The 13,301-nt window shown below is 34.7% G+C and overlaps 1 pseudogene; it reads left to right on the forward strand.

The window, feature by feature from the left end:
• The first annotated feature begins 1,361 nt into the window (after positions 1-1,361).
• Positions 1,362-13,301, forward strand: part of LOC109674818 (UDP-glucuronosyltransferase 2B4-like) — a 28,881-nt pseudogene continuing 16,941 nt past the window's right edge.

The raw sequence follows: 13,301 nt of genomic DNA on the forward strand, positions 1-13,301 counted from the left end.
TTTGGACTTTTGAGCTATACTGGACAAGCAAGATCTTGGGGACACTTGGGGAAGGGCTGAAGACATTTTTCAATATACGATGTACATGAGACTTTGGGGACTAGAGGTGGAATGACATATTTTCAATAAGTTTACACTAAAAGTCTAGTCGTTAAAGCCTTGCTCATTAGGCTGTGGCAATGATGGATGTTAGTGCAACTTTTAAGAGATGAAATGTAGATAACATTTCATCATTCAAGTTGATATTGAGAACTGAGACTTTTATTCCACTTTTTACTCATCAGCATGATGAGGTAAGCACCACAGTCTTCTGGGTGGTCCTTTCCCTGATGTAATTGATGGCCAGAGGCCCAAACCAATGGACTGAAGTGTACACAGAATGAAGCCCACCAAAAATGTGAGTTACAATAAACCTTTTCTCTTATTATATTGACTATCTCAGATATTTTCTTACTGTAATGCAAATCTAACTAATACAAGCACTCTTCATGATGAAAAAAATTCACATACTTATTAACAAAGGGAAACATACTAAACTGATAAAGGTGTACCAACAAAAAATTAAACTTATATAAATATAATATAGATATGTCACAATAATAAAAAAGTTTGGAAGAACCATTCTCTAGTCAGAGAATGTGTTATCAGAATGTCAACTAACTATTTAGCATGACTTAGCAAGATGATCCTAAAATTGAGAAAACAACTGAAGGGGTCTAAAAATATCAAAAAATATCTTCACCAGAATGGAGTTGGAAGTTTTATATTCCTGACTTCAAACACAACTGAAAACCTACAGTAATCAAGAAAGTGTAGAACAAGTATGTGAGACTATAGGAGGGGTGATGAAACTCATCTAAAATGAATTATTGTAAGGATTTCAAAATTCTGTGAATATACTATGAAACACTGAATTATATATTTTAAAGTGATGAATTTACTATTATGTATAATTCACATTTTAAAAATACACTTAAATCCTGAAATATGCTGATTAAGCTGTATTATTTGACTTTTAGTTCTATGTAAAGGCAACTATAGACACAGAGCCTCTTGACCACTGTCCTTGGCACCACTCTAAATGTTACACTTCAGACAAGTAAATCACACAAGCAGGATCATTCCATCTGAGAAGGATGAGAACACATATAAAAATAAATGAGACAAACCTACTTGTATAACCCTGAGTTCATTTACCATGTGTTTCTTTATCCAAAATCTACATGAAAAACTCTTCAAATTATTTATACACATTGAAGCAGAGGGATTATCTTTAACTTCTTGATTGATTTACTCATGAATGTAAGTATGAAAAATTTCAGATAAAAATAGGAAATGTAAAAGCATTATATTACACCAAGATGTCAATGAAATGCAATTCAGTTCTGCCATTAAAACTCATGTATTACTTTACCTCTGGAAGTTGTAGAAAGTGGTGGTGTTGCCCACAGATTCCAGCCATTGGATCAATGTAAAGACAATCCTGGATGAACTTGTGCAGAAAGCATATGAGGAGACTGCCTTGACAAAATCAGCTTCCACTTCTCCTTGATTCCAGAAAATCATCTACTATTAAATTTGAGGTTTACACTACATCTTTGAGTGAAAAGAATTTTAAGATCATTTCAAAAGTTGGAACAATGAATGAGTATATAATTTTGCAAAATATTCAACTTGGAACATATTATTCACAAATGCAAAAGAATATTCTGGCACTTTCCTGATATTATTGAAATGTTCTGCAAAGATTTAGTTTTGAACAAAAACTACAAGAGTCAAGATTTGATGTCCTCCTATGTTTCCCTGTGGTGAGCTGCTGGCTGGGCTACTTAACATCCCTTTTGTGAAAACTCTGCACCTCTTTCTGGCAATACACATAAGAAGTAGAGTGAAGAACTCTCATTCCCTCCTTCCTATGTGTGTGTTCTTCTGTCTGAACTAAATGAACAAATGATATTCGTAGAAAGGATAAAAAACATAAAGCATGTACTCTTCTTTGACTTTTGGTCAGAAATTTGTAATGAGAAGAAGCGAAAATTAGTTTTATGTGAAGTTCTAGTTAAAGTATGTGTATTTAATTTTTACTATGAAATCTGTACTTCCTGTCCCTTCTAGATGAGTTTGTGTGAATATAAAACCAGAAGATGAAATGAAAACATAAAATGATCAATTAATCTCAGAAGTACTATGAAAATGCTTACCTCATGGGACCGTTTAAAACCTTGTGGCTATCACTTGTTCAGTACACCACAGGAAATAATTACCCTGAAAACTGAACTACTGATTTTTCTCAGTAAAATTATGTCTTCCTTTTAATATACCTTTCTTTCACCAAAAGATTAATAATTATACCTCACTAAATGTCTTAATGATGCAGTTGAGTACATTAAGGACTTATATTTGACTTATTAGCAAAACTGTCTATGTGTCATTGAGGAAAGAGTTTCCCCTTGTGTAGCTCAGTTTCCCACATAGAAATCAAAATCTTTACCAACAATACAATGAGAGATTCTTCTCAGTGAAGTAGATAGTGCCTCCATCTCTGATGAAGAAAGCTAGAATTTCTAGTTTTTGGTACTTCTACATTTCTTCAATAAATGTGTACAAATCATGTGGTTTGAAGCCTAAAATCTTGCAGAAGGGTGTCCATATCCCTTACTGGTCTTTATTTTTAAAAATATCTTTCCATAACATAAGATGAAATAAATTAAGAGTGAGCAGAAATATCATTTTAATAATTTGTGAAAATACGCAGGTATGACATTCATATATTTACATATTTCTCATTCAAACCTACTAGTATTTGGAATCCCTCTCTCACTTTTACTAAATCTTGTCTTTGTTGAAGGACTCCACTGCAAACCTGCTCAACCTCTGCCTAAGGTAGACCAACTCATGTAGTTCTGATTGGTTTGCTCTGCAGTATTGTTGGAAATGACTCTGATTTCCTCATTCAGGATGTCTTGGTCAGTGAGAGAGATACGAGAAGGGGAATATTAAGGAAAAATCCAGCAATGGGCAAATCTAGGTAATATGCTTTAAAGATAAAAGAGATTGTATACCCTAGCAGAGCGATGATACTACATCCTATAGGACACCTCAGTGACACTCCCTTGTGTAACCTGGACCTCAGCATCGCAACATCCTGACAGAATGAGTAGAGAGAAAATTTATATAGCATCTGAAATACAGATACAATAGACCCTACCACTTGTTTCTGAAAATAAACCTTTAACTTTACAAGTACAAAAGTATTCTGCCATCAAAAAGCTTGGTATTTTATAAGAAGGAACATAGAAATCTAAAATATAGCAAACTAACACCATGCTTTTAAGAAATTAGTAGAAAGGAAGAATTTTTAAATTATCATTTTCACTATATCTGTTAACAAGTATCAATGTACAAATTATGTGTCACTTGGACACTTCCTTACATGCAAATATCATACTTCGATCATGTCCACCCTCCCTCACCTTCTCTTACTCTACTTTAACACCACCCACCCCCCATTACCTTTCCCCTTTCTACTAGCCCTCTGCTTTCACTTTTTTTTATTGTTTTAAATTTTCCTGTATGACAGAAACATGTAATACCTGTCTTTCTGCTTGTGGATAATTTTGCTTAACATGATACCTTCAAGTTCCAATAGTTTTTCTGCAAATAACATAATTTCATTCTTATGGCTAAATAATACTCCATTGTGGACACATGCCATATTTTCTTTATCACTTCCTTGGTCATGGATAACTAGGCTGATTCCATAGTTTAAATACTGGTAATCATGGTGCAATGAATATAGTTAAACAGATATTTCTAATGTATGCTGACTTAGGTTCCTTTGAGTATGTTTCTAGAAGTAATAAACTGAATAGTGATTCTTCAACTTTTAGTCTTTTGAGGAAACTTCATACTATTTGTCATAATGGTGCTATTAAATTTGTGCAAACAGTTTAGAAGGGTTCATGTTTTCCCACATCCTTGGGATATTTCTTATTACTTGTTTTAATAAGAGCCATCATAACCAAAGTGAGATAGAATCTCAGTGGAATTTTGATTTGCATTTTCCTGATGGATACAGATATTTAATATTTTTCATTTATTTATTGGCCATTTGTTCTTCTTTTGAAAAAGTTATCCAGTCAGATCATTTGCCTAACTTGATTGGATTACTTATTCTTTTAATGGTACTTTTCTTTTTAATTCTGTATGCATTCTGGATATTAATCATGTTAGATATTAGCTGTAAAACATTTTCTCCATTCTGTAAGCTGTCTCTTCACTCTATTGTTTCCTTTGTTCTTCAGATTCTTTATGTTTTTATTATACTCCATTTGTCAATTCTTATTTTTGTTTGCTGACTTATTGAAATCATATTCCTAAAAATCACTAACTAGTGTCAATATCTTGTACTATTTTCCCCTGTTATTTTCTTAGTTTTATGTTTGGGATCTTTCAAAAAGGTATTTCATCAATTTTGAGTTTTTTATGGCAGTACTGGGAGTTGAAATCAGGGCCTTACACTTGCTAGGCAGATGCTCTACCAAGTGGGACTGGCAGAAGAGAACAGAGGAAAAAAAGAAGGAAAGAAAGGTAGTAAAAATTGGTGAAATATATCACATTGGTGTAGGAACAAGCTACATGAAACACAGTGAAAATTGTCAAACAACACTGGATAGGAGGAAAAGAATGAAGAAGTGCAGTGAAGTCAGGGTTATGTCAACATAAGCACAATGCATGTACAGGTATAACATCAAGACAAAAAGCTCATGTAACATCAAACAGACACCTAAATGATGAAGGACAAGAATGAAAATCAGGTCATGCTAAGGGGATAGCACCTTGGGAAAGTGATGGCAATAGAAGGAAGTAAAGAAGGTGAATATGGTTGATGTAATTTCCATATAACAATGAATATAGAATATTTAAGCCTGTAAAAAATACCATAAGAGGGGGACTAAGGTAGAAAGAAGAAAAACTGAGGGAGTGAAACTATTCAGGATATAATAATATGTACATGGAAATGTTGCAATAAAATTCCCTATGTAGCTGTCTTAAACAAACATGATTGTCTATTTTCAAAAACTAAGGACAGGAAGGTAAAACATGTCCTGAGGGTTCATAGCAGAGAAAGGAGAGAGGATATAGGAAGGGGTGAAGGAGGAAGAATACAGTAGAAACATTACATACTCATGTATGAAAATGGAAAAATGAGACATGTTGAAATTATTCTAAGAAATAGGAAGGCAAGGGTTAGAATGATGGAGGGGTGAATTTTGCTAAGATACAGTGCAAGTACTTTTATAAATGTCAAAAAGTACTCCCAGCACAACAGTAATATGATAATAAAAAAGTTTTTCAAAAGATGCAAGACATTATGTAACTTATTTTTGAATTTGTGAAGCCTTGTCTTTTGATACAATATGTGATCTATTTTGGAAAACATTCCATGTGTTCATGAAAATAATGTGTACCCAGCTACTGTTGGATGGAGTACTATGTATATGTATGTCAAGAGCATATGATCTATAGTTTTGTTAAACTCTGGCCATTGTTGCTTTTTTGTTGTCTTAATAGTTTCTATTGGGGAGAATAGGATATTAAAATTGCCCACTATGGTTATATTAGGGGCTATTTCTCCCTTTATATCCAGTAATGTATAATTTATAAAATTGAGTGCTTCATCATTTGGTATATATATATATTTATAATTATTTTATATTCTTTATGGATGTTTTCCTTAAATGTAAAGATATTATTTGTCACTTCTGAAAGATTTTGGCTTAAAGTCTATTTTCTCAACTATGAGTATAGCTACCCCTGATTCTTTTTGAATTCCTCTGCCTCAAATATCAATTTCCATCCTTTTCTATCAGTCCTTTCTTTTTTTTGCTAGTGAGGTGAGTTCTTGAAGGCGAAAAAAAAAAAGCTGTTGAATCTTGTGCTTAAATCCATTCAGCCAGACTACATCATTTAATTGGAAAATTAAGAACATATACATTCAGTATTATTATTTAAAGGCAAACACTGTTTCCCATCAAGTTGGTTTTCTTCTGGCTTTTTTGTGTAATCTATGTTTATGTCTTTCTTCTTTATTTGTCTTAGATATTTAGTAGTTTACTGAATTAATAATATTTTATTTTTAAATTCTCATTTCCTCATCTACTCTCTTAGTGAGAATTGTTTGCAGGGGAAATCTTTTGTTTCTGTTCATTTTGATTCCTCTTATGAGTGCAAGTTTCCTTGAAGTGTCTTCTGTAATGCTGGTTTAGTGGCATGAACTTCCTTATTTTTTTGCTTATCTGGGATGGTCTTTATTTGTTCTTTGATTCTGGTTGGTTAATTTGCTGGAATGGTAATCTGGATTGGTAGCTGTTTTCTCTAAAAATATAGAACACAACCAGGCACTCTTAGCTCATGCCTATAATCCTAGTTATTTAGCAGGTGAAGATCAGGAGTGCATTCAAGCCCAACCTGGGAAAAAACTTTGCAAGAAACCATTTCAGTAAATAGCCAGTGACACACACCTATCATTCCAAGATATGTGAGAGGTTGAGAGCAACAGGAGAATGGCTCCAAGATAATCCAGACAAAAAAGTTATTAAGACCCCAATATCAATGGAAAAAACTGGATGTAGGGTTGTGCGCCTGTCATCCTAGCAATGGAGGGAAGCTTAAAATATGATGAGCAAGTGCAGGTTGGCCTGGGGAAAAGGTAGAACCTGTCTCCAAAATAATCAATGTAAAAAGAGACTGGAATCATAGCTAAAATGATTGAGCACCTGCCTAGAAAGAAAGAAGCCCAAAACTCAAATGCCAGTATCCTCCATACACACACACACACACACACACACACACACGCATAAATATCCATAAGTATGTCATATATGTAGCGAGAAAGACAATGAGAGAACATGATTGTGTTAATGTGTCTTTCTGAGGGGATAAAGAGGAGGTGGGAAGGGAGAAGAGAATGTTAGAGAGTAAAAAATATTCAAACATTTTGCATCTATGCATGAAGATAAAATAACACATTTCACTAGAAGCTCTCAACAATAGGGGAGCAGAGCAATAGAAAAAGAGTAAGTAATAAGGGGAATTGATGTCATGAAAGCACAATATATACATGTCTCAACTGACAAGTTTAAATCACCTTGAAAATCAATATGCACTTTAAAAAATGAAGAGCAAGAAGATAAATATGTCCTGTCTTGGGGGAGAGTACTTGTGGAAGGTGTAGGGCAAAAGGAGAGGGTCAATATAGTGAATGTATTTTGTATCTGAGTATGAATACAGAACAATGAAACCTGTTGAAATTGTACTAAGAGATAGGGAGGCTGAAGGAGGGAGAATGACCAAGGGGGTGAACCTCATTAAGACATATTGTTAGCACATATGTAAATATCACAATGTGTCCTCTATGTACAATTACATGGTAGCAAAAGGAAGGAAAGAGGGAAGGAAGGAAGGAAGAAAGAAGGAAAGAAGGAAAGAAGGAAGGAAGGGAGGAAAATCCATGAGGGGGACCGGAAGAAATACAAATGAAGTAAAACACCCCCATATGCTAATAATGATTGAAGTAGAGTGAGGGATACATGAGAACTCATTATATTTTTTTCTCTAATTATTCACACACTTAAACGGTTTCATATTTTTAAGAAATTTCTAAAAATTCTTAATGAAAAATTTAAGCTATAACTTAAATTTAATTTATAACTGATAAAATAATTTTAAAATACCACTATATATAAAGTAAAGAGACATACAATAATATTGCAATTTTCTATACATGCTACATATGTACATTTAATATATGAATACAATAAAAAACAAAATAAAAAGCCAAATTTTGAACAAATGAAATCTCTTTAGGGAATACATGGGCAAAAAAACCTGTTTTGTATTTATGGATACTTTTCTGAATTTTCTTAACACAAGAATTTTTTAATTCTTCTGTTTAATTCATATGTGGACATTAGATCAAGGGCAAACACAACAAGGAGATTGGACTTTGAGAACATGATAAAAGCGAGAGCACACAAGGGAGGGGTGAGGATAGGTAAGACACCTAAAAAATTAGCTAGCATTTGTTGCCCTTAACTCAGAGAAACAAAAGCAGATACCTTAAAAGCAACTGAGGCCAATAGGAAAAGGGGAGCAGGAACTAGAGAAAAGGTGAGATCAAAAAGAATTAACCTAGAAGGTAACACACACACACAGAGGAAATTAATGTGAGTCAACTCCCTGTATAGCTATCTTTATCTCAACCAGCAAAAACCCTTGTTCCTTCCTATTATGGCTTATACTCTCTCTACAACAAAATTAGAAATAAGGACAAAATAGTTTCTGCTGGGTATTGAGGGGGTAGGGGGGAGAGGGAGGGGGCAGAGTGGGTGGTAAGGGAGGGGGTGGGGGCAGGGGGGAGAAATGACCCAAGCCTTGTATGCACATATGAATAATAAAAAAATAAATAAACAAAAATAATACTTGACCACCAAAAAAAAAAGAGTATTACCATTAGTCAATGACCCATCGTATTTACAAAAGAATGTCATAGAAAAGAAATGATTTGCAAATACCACTGATCAATATTTAAATAGATGTTATACTATACAAAGGTAGTGGAGGGAAACATTCTATAGCACACAAAGGAAGGATATTTTGAAAAGGGAGAAAATGCACTAGTGTACATTATTAGTAAATGTTAGTAAAAGTCACTGGAATCCCACAAAGGAACCAAAAGATTCCTAGGAATAGTAATAGTGCAATGATAGTTCTATCAAGACTGATTTCTATCCATTCAAAATTATGCATCTGTAATTTCTCTTTTTCATGAAAACATGCTTTATGTTAACACTTAGGGTTATAAACTACAGCTTTTAGATTGGAATAATTTGGACATTATTTTACACAAAAAAAACAAATGACCAAAATAGAAAAAAGATGATTTCACATATTTGAAAAAGAATTATAGAAACTTTGTCTCCTCTATTATTTTTTTCTGAGTAGGTGAGTAGACTAACAATCTAGAATTATTTTGTTTATGAAGACATGAATTTTAAATTGTACTGGAATAGAAATCACAAAATCATAATAATCTCAAATCTTCCATGTGTACATATCTTCTTCAGGTAGACAGTACTCCACTGGACAAACTTCTAGGATGCTTATCCTACTGAAGTACAAAAGCTCCCTTGGAAACTTTTGTATGATGATGATTATGAGTGTCCCACATTTCAAGTTATTTAGAACTCATTCTACTAAAACATCAATTTTATAGCACAATATCAGTGCAAAATGTGTCAACAATCCCAGAAATATGTTCACACCAATCTGGACAGTTCCAGTGTACTGAAAATGTTAATTGAAACCACATGGACATGTGTAGTTCTGGACATAAGCAAAATTTTTATGAATATTTTATGCATAATCAAGTCACATTTCCAATTTTCTAAATCTCAGTGATTCTTAACCTCCAAGTATGAGGGAATATTAAAGGAAAATTTTGTGGAAACTTCCAGAAATTATGAGATAAGAAATTAAGTATCCCAGAGATGAGAAATTATATACATAAAACAAATATAGCACTTTTCCTAAATACTCAACAATGGAAGAAGTAAAATACTATTAATACCACACAAAAGCAATTCTTCAGATATGCTACTTGGATCATCCATGGTAATTTAGTACAGTTTTAAGGATTATGGATAAAGCCAATTCCAAGCAGGCTCTAGATCCTAACAAAAGAACCTACATTAGCAATAGTACAACTATAAATTAAGAATCTGGCAAGAATAGTTTCTAAAATCATGAGCTGTAATCATTGTGTGATGGTGCTATTTCTTTTTTTCCTACACAGAAACATCAACATATCCCTTTATTTACTCAAACATTAATGAAGGGCCATTATGTCATATTATACATCTCCTTCCAAAGAATATGAGCTATCATTTAAAATGAGCCAATAATACTTGATTTTGTTCCCCTAGATTTTTATAGAAATCCTTTCAGAAGGATTCTGCTATGAGAAACCTCTTTTGTGATGCATCAAATTCTTTCTTCACAGGAAATAGTAGACTTTGTTCAGAGCTCTGGAGAAAATGGCATTGTGGTGTTTTCTCTCCGGTCAATATTCAATAATATTACAGATGAAAGGGCTAAGGTAATTGCCTCAGCCCTTCCACAGATTCCACAAAAGGTAAGATACACTACTTGTTTGGTGGATACTAACATAATGAGTTCGTTACACTCTGAAAAGGACTTGTAACAGATATATGTGTGTCTTCAAAGTAAATGGTTGGTTGGGTTGGAGATGTAGTTCAAGTGGTAGAGTGCCTACCTACAAGGTACAAGGGACTGACTTCAACCCCACTACCACCAAAAAGAAAAAAAGTAAATTGTTACGATATCTCTAATTCATCTTATAAGTCACTTTTAAAAGTAAAATACATGTCAGATGGTAAAAGGATGCATAGGATGTTTCACTGAAAACAATTTTGGCATTACTGTATTCACAATGATTGTATTTCATAGTCACAGTAAGAAGTTGGTATTAGAATGAAGCTGCAGGTGGATACACAGTGTTCATCAAATTCTGCACTATTCTTCCTTCTTTTCCTATTCTGGATTTTTGAGAGCTGTATATATTACAGTTGTTATCAGGGAGTAACCAAATGTTAATAAGTCATGGGACCAGCAAATAACCTTAAGCAGGTATTGACAGCAGGCTGAATTTCATCATGCAGTTTAGGTATCAGACATAAGTCCAGCTCCATACTCACCATAATTTTAAAATAGACTGATTCAGCTAACTGTTCAGGGGCTACTTAGAGAAAATTAAGCTAAAGAAAACCAACACTGAGTCAGTAACTGCCTTGCAAAGTATATTTAGAGAAGAGAGTTTGCACTGATGAACAGAACTTGGCCAACGTCTGAAGCACAGAAATATACAAGAAAAGGTGGAGATTGATCATGGCTGTGAAGTAGATCCTGTGAATCAAAGTATTCCACCCAAGAGCTCTGCTTTTAACACATCAGTCTATATCTCTTTCTACTTGAGGGAGAAGGAAAAGGAAGGGGCCAAGAGGAAGAAATCTTGTATAGGATGAAATCAGAAATCTCCAGCTCCATAAAGTATATTAGTGAACTTATTCTCAAATACATAGAGTATACTTGTGGTATGTGTGTAATTGTGAAATACTTCTTAGCTTCCTCTGTGATGTGTACTTCCCTATCTCACCTAAGGATAATATTTTTTTCTAAAAACATAGTTACTTTATCATTCATATAATGTTGGAAAATAACACAAATTTATTCTAGTTTATGAGGCTTGCTTACTGATTCACAAATTCATACCTTATTTTGGTAGTAGGTGTGAAAATGATTTTAATCTATAGGAGATACTCTCAATATTGTAGTCTTCAAAACTAAGCATTACCATCAAGGAACTAACACACAGTTTAACAAATTCACCAAAATCACAATTCTAAGTTTTTTCAACAGCCATATTGTTATTCTTTTCAACATTTAAAGAATATCCAAATTCAGCTATACTGATAAATTGTGGATTATGTTCCAAACTGCCAGTTCAAATTTTTCTTGGTAGTAGTGTTACTATATTTGTAATCTAAATCAAGTCATATGTACTGCCTACACTGAAGGAATTTAATTCTCAAATAGCTATATGTATCATTTTGTTTCCCCATATATTGAAAGAAAGGTAACTATAATAAATAATTTAAGGAACAGGTAGGCATAAGAAAATGTCTTATCATGTCACACAAACAGAAAAATAGCAAGGTTATATTAAATTTATACAATGAGAGCTAGGGAAGATCCAAGATGGCAGCTAGGGTAGGAAATCAGAAATCCTAAGCTCCATGACTCCAGAAACCACCTTGAGATGTCAGAGCTACACTTGGGTAATTCCGATTGCTTCTAGGCAAAATAATAACCACCATCACATTAGGTGCAGATAAAAACCAAAGACTGACACTTAAATCAGTCTAACAGCCACAGAAATCCTGTGTGGTATAGCCACCAAGGCATGACTGGCCCTGGAGAAAAAAAATACAGGCCATTTCTCTTTTGTTTATGTTTTTATTTTTCTCCCAAGAAGCAAAAGACAGAGCATCAATCAGAATCAAACTTTGTGACATCCTGGACCCCTAGCCCATGGAAAGCCTCTTTATGCCATGCCACACTGAGAAAAGTGGCACCATTTGCCCCTCAGGCTGGCTCCAAAATTGCTTGTATTCATTCTGCAGAATGAACAGGTGAACATCACACACCACATGTGATTCACCTACCCACCCACGCCACAGGAACATAATCCTGCACAGTCCTTGTGCAGACTGAAACCCCCAAAAAACTGAACAGCATAAACAGTGAACTGTAATCTGACACCAACAGTGGAGGTGGGAGTAGAATGCTGAACCTTCCCCAGAGAACAAGGGTGGGGCAAGGAGCCAAAGTCTCAGTGAATAAACATGAGTAAAGCAGCAAAGACTGAGAGTGGGAGTAGGGTACAAGCCAACCTCCCAGAAGAGCCACTAGCACAGAACAGAAGTTAGAAGAAGCACAAAGGCATACAGAAAGGATGGGGTGACAAGCCAGCCTACCACAGGAGCTGCTAGAACCCAACAGAGGTCAGGAGAGGCAAAAAAGCTGAGAGCAGGGATAGGGCAACAGGCCAACCTACCCAAATGGGGAAGGTGGTGGATCTTGCAGATGATCTCAGGTACAGAAGAAGTATTCAAAACTGAATTGCTCCGCCTTGCTGGGAGAGGAGCTGACCAAACAGAGTTGCAGCTGAAGGGCAATGTAGCTGCCCCCTGGTGAAAACAACAACAGCTCTGACAACTCTGCATGAACTAGCAGACTTACCTCACCTCACATTGCAGCTAACACTGTGGACAGCAGGCCCAAATACTACTCACAAGCCAGTCACCTGACAAGATCACGGCAGAGCTTCAATTTCTATGCCAATAACAGTTTTGGATGCCTAAGGAATTACTTTTACCAAAAGACTGAACTTTTTGTTTTCCCTGAACCTGGTGTTTTTTGGTTTGTTTTGTTTTTTTTCTTTTGTGGTGGTTTCTTTTTTTCTGTATTAACTTCACCATCACAAACTTATCCTTATTATTATCCCTTTCACTTTTCCTCCTTCTCCTGTGCTACAGTCTATTGTTCTCCCTTCAAACTATTCTTTCTGCTCCTTCTCATCCACCCTCTCCCCCATCTTCACCTCCTCCTTCTATCCCCACCAACCTATTGCCACACTATCCTTCCTTGCTGCACACTCA

This window comes from Castor canadensis, chromosome 9, assembly GCF_047511655.1.
Source record: "Castor canadensis chromosome 9, mCasCan1.hap1v2, whole genome shotgun sequence".
In the NCBI taxonomy this organism is placed as follows: domain Eukaryota; kingdom Metazoa; phylum Chordata; class Mammalia; order Rodentia; family Castoridae; genus Castor; species Castor canadensis.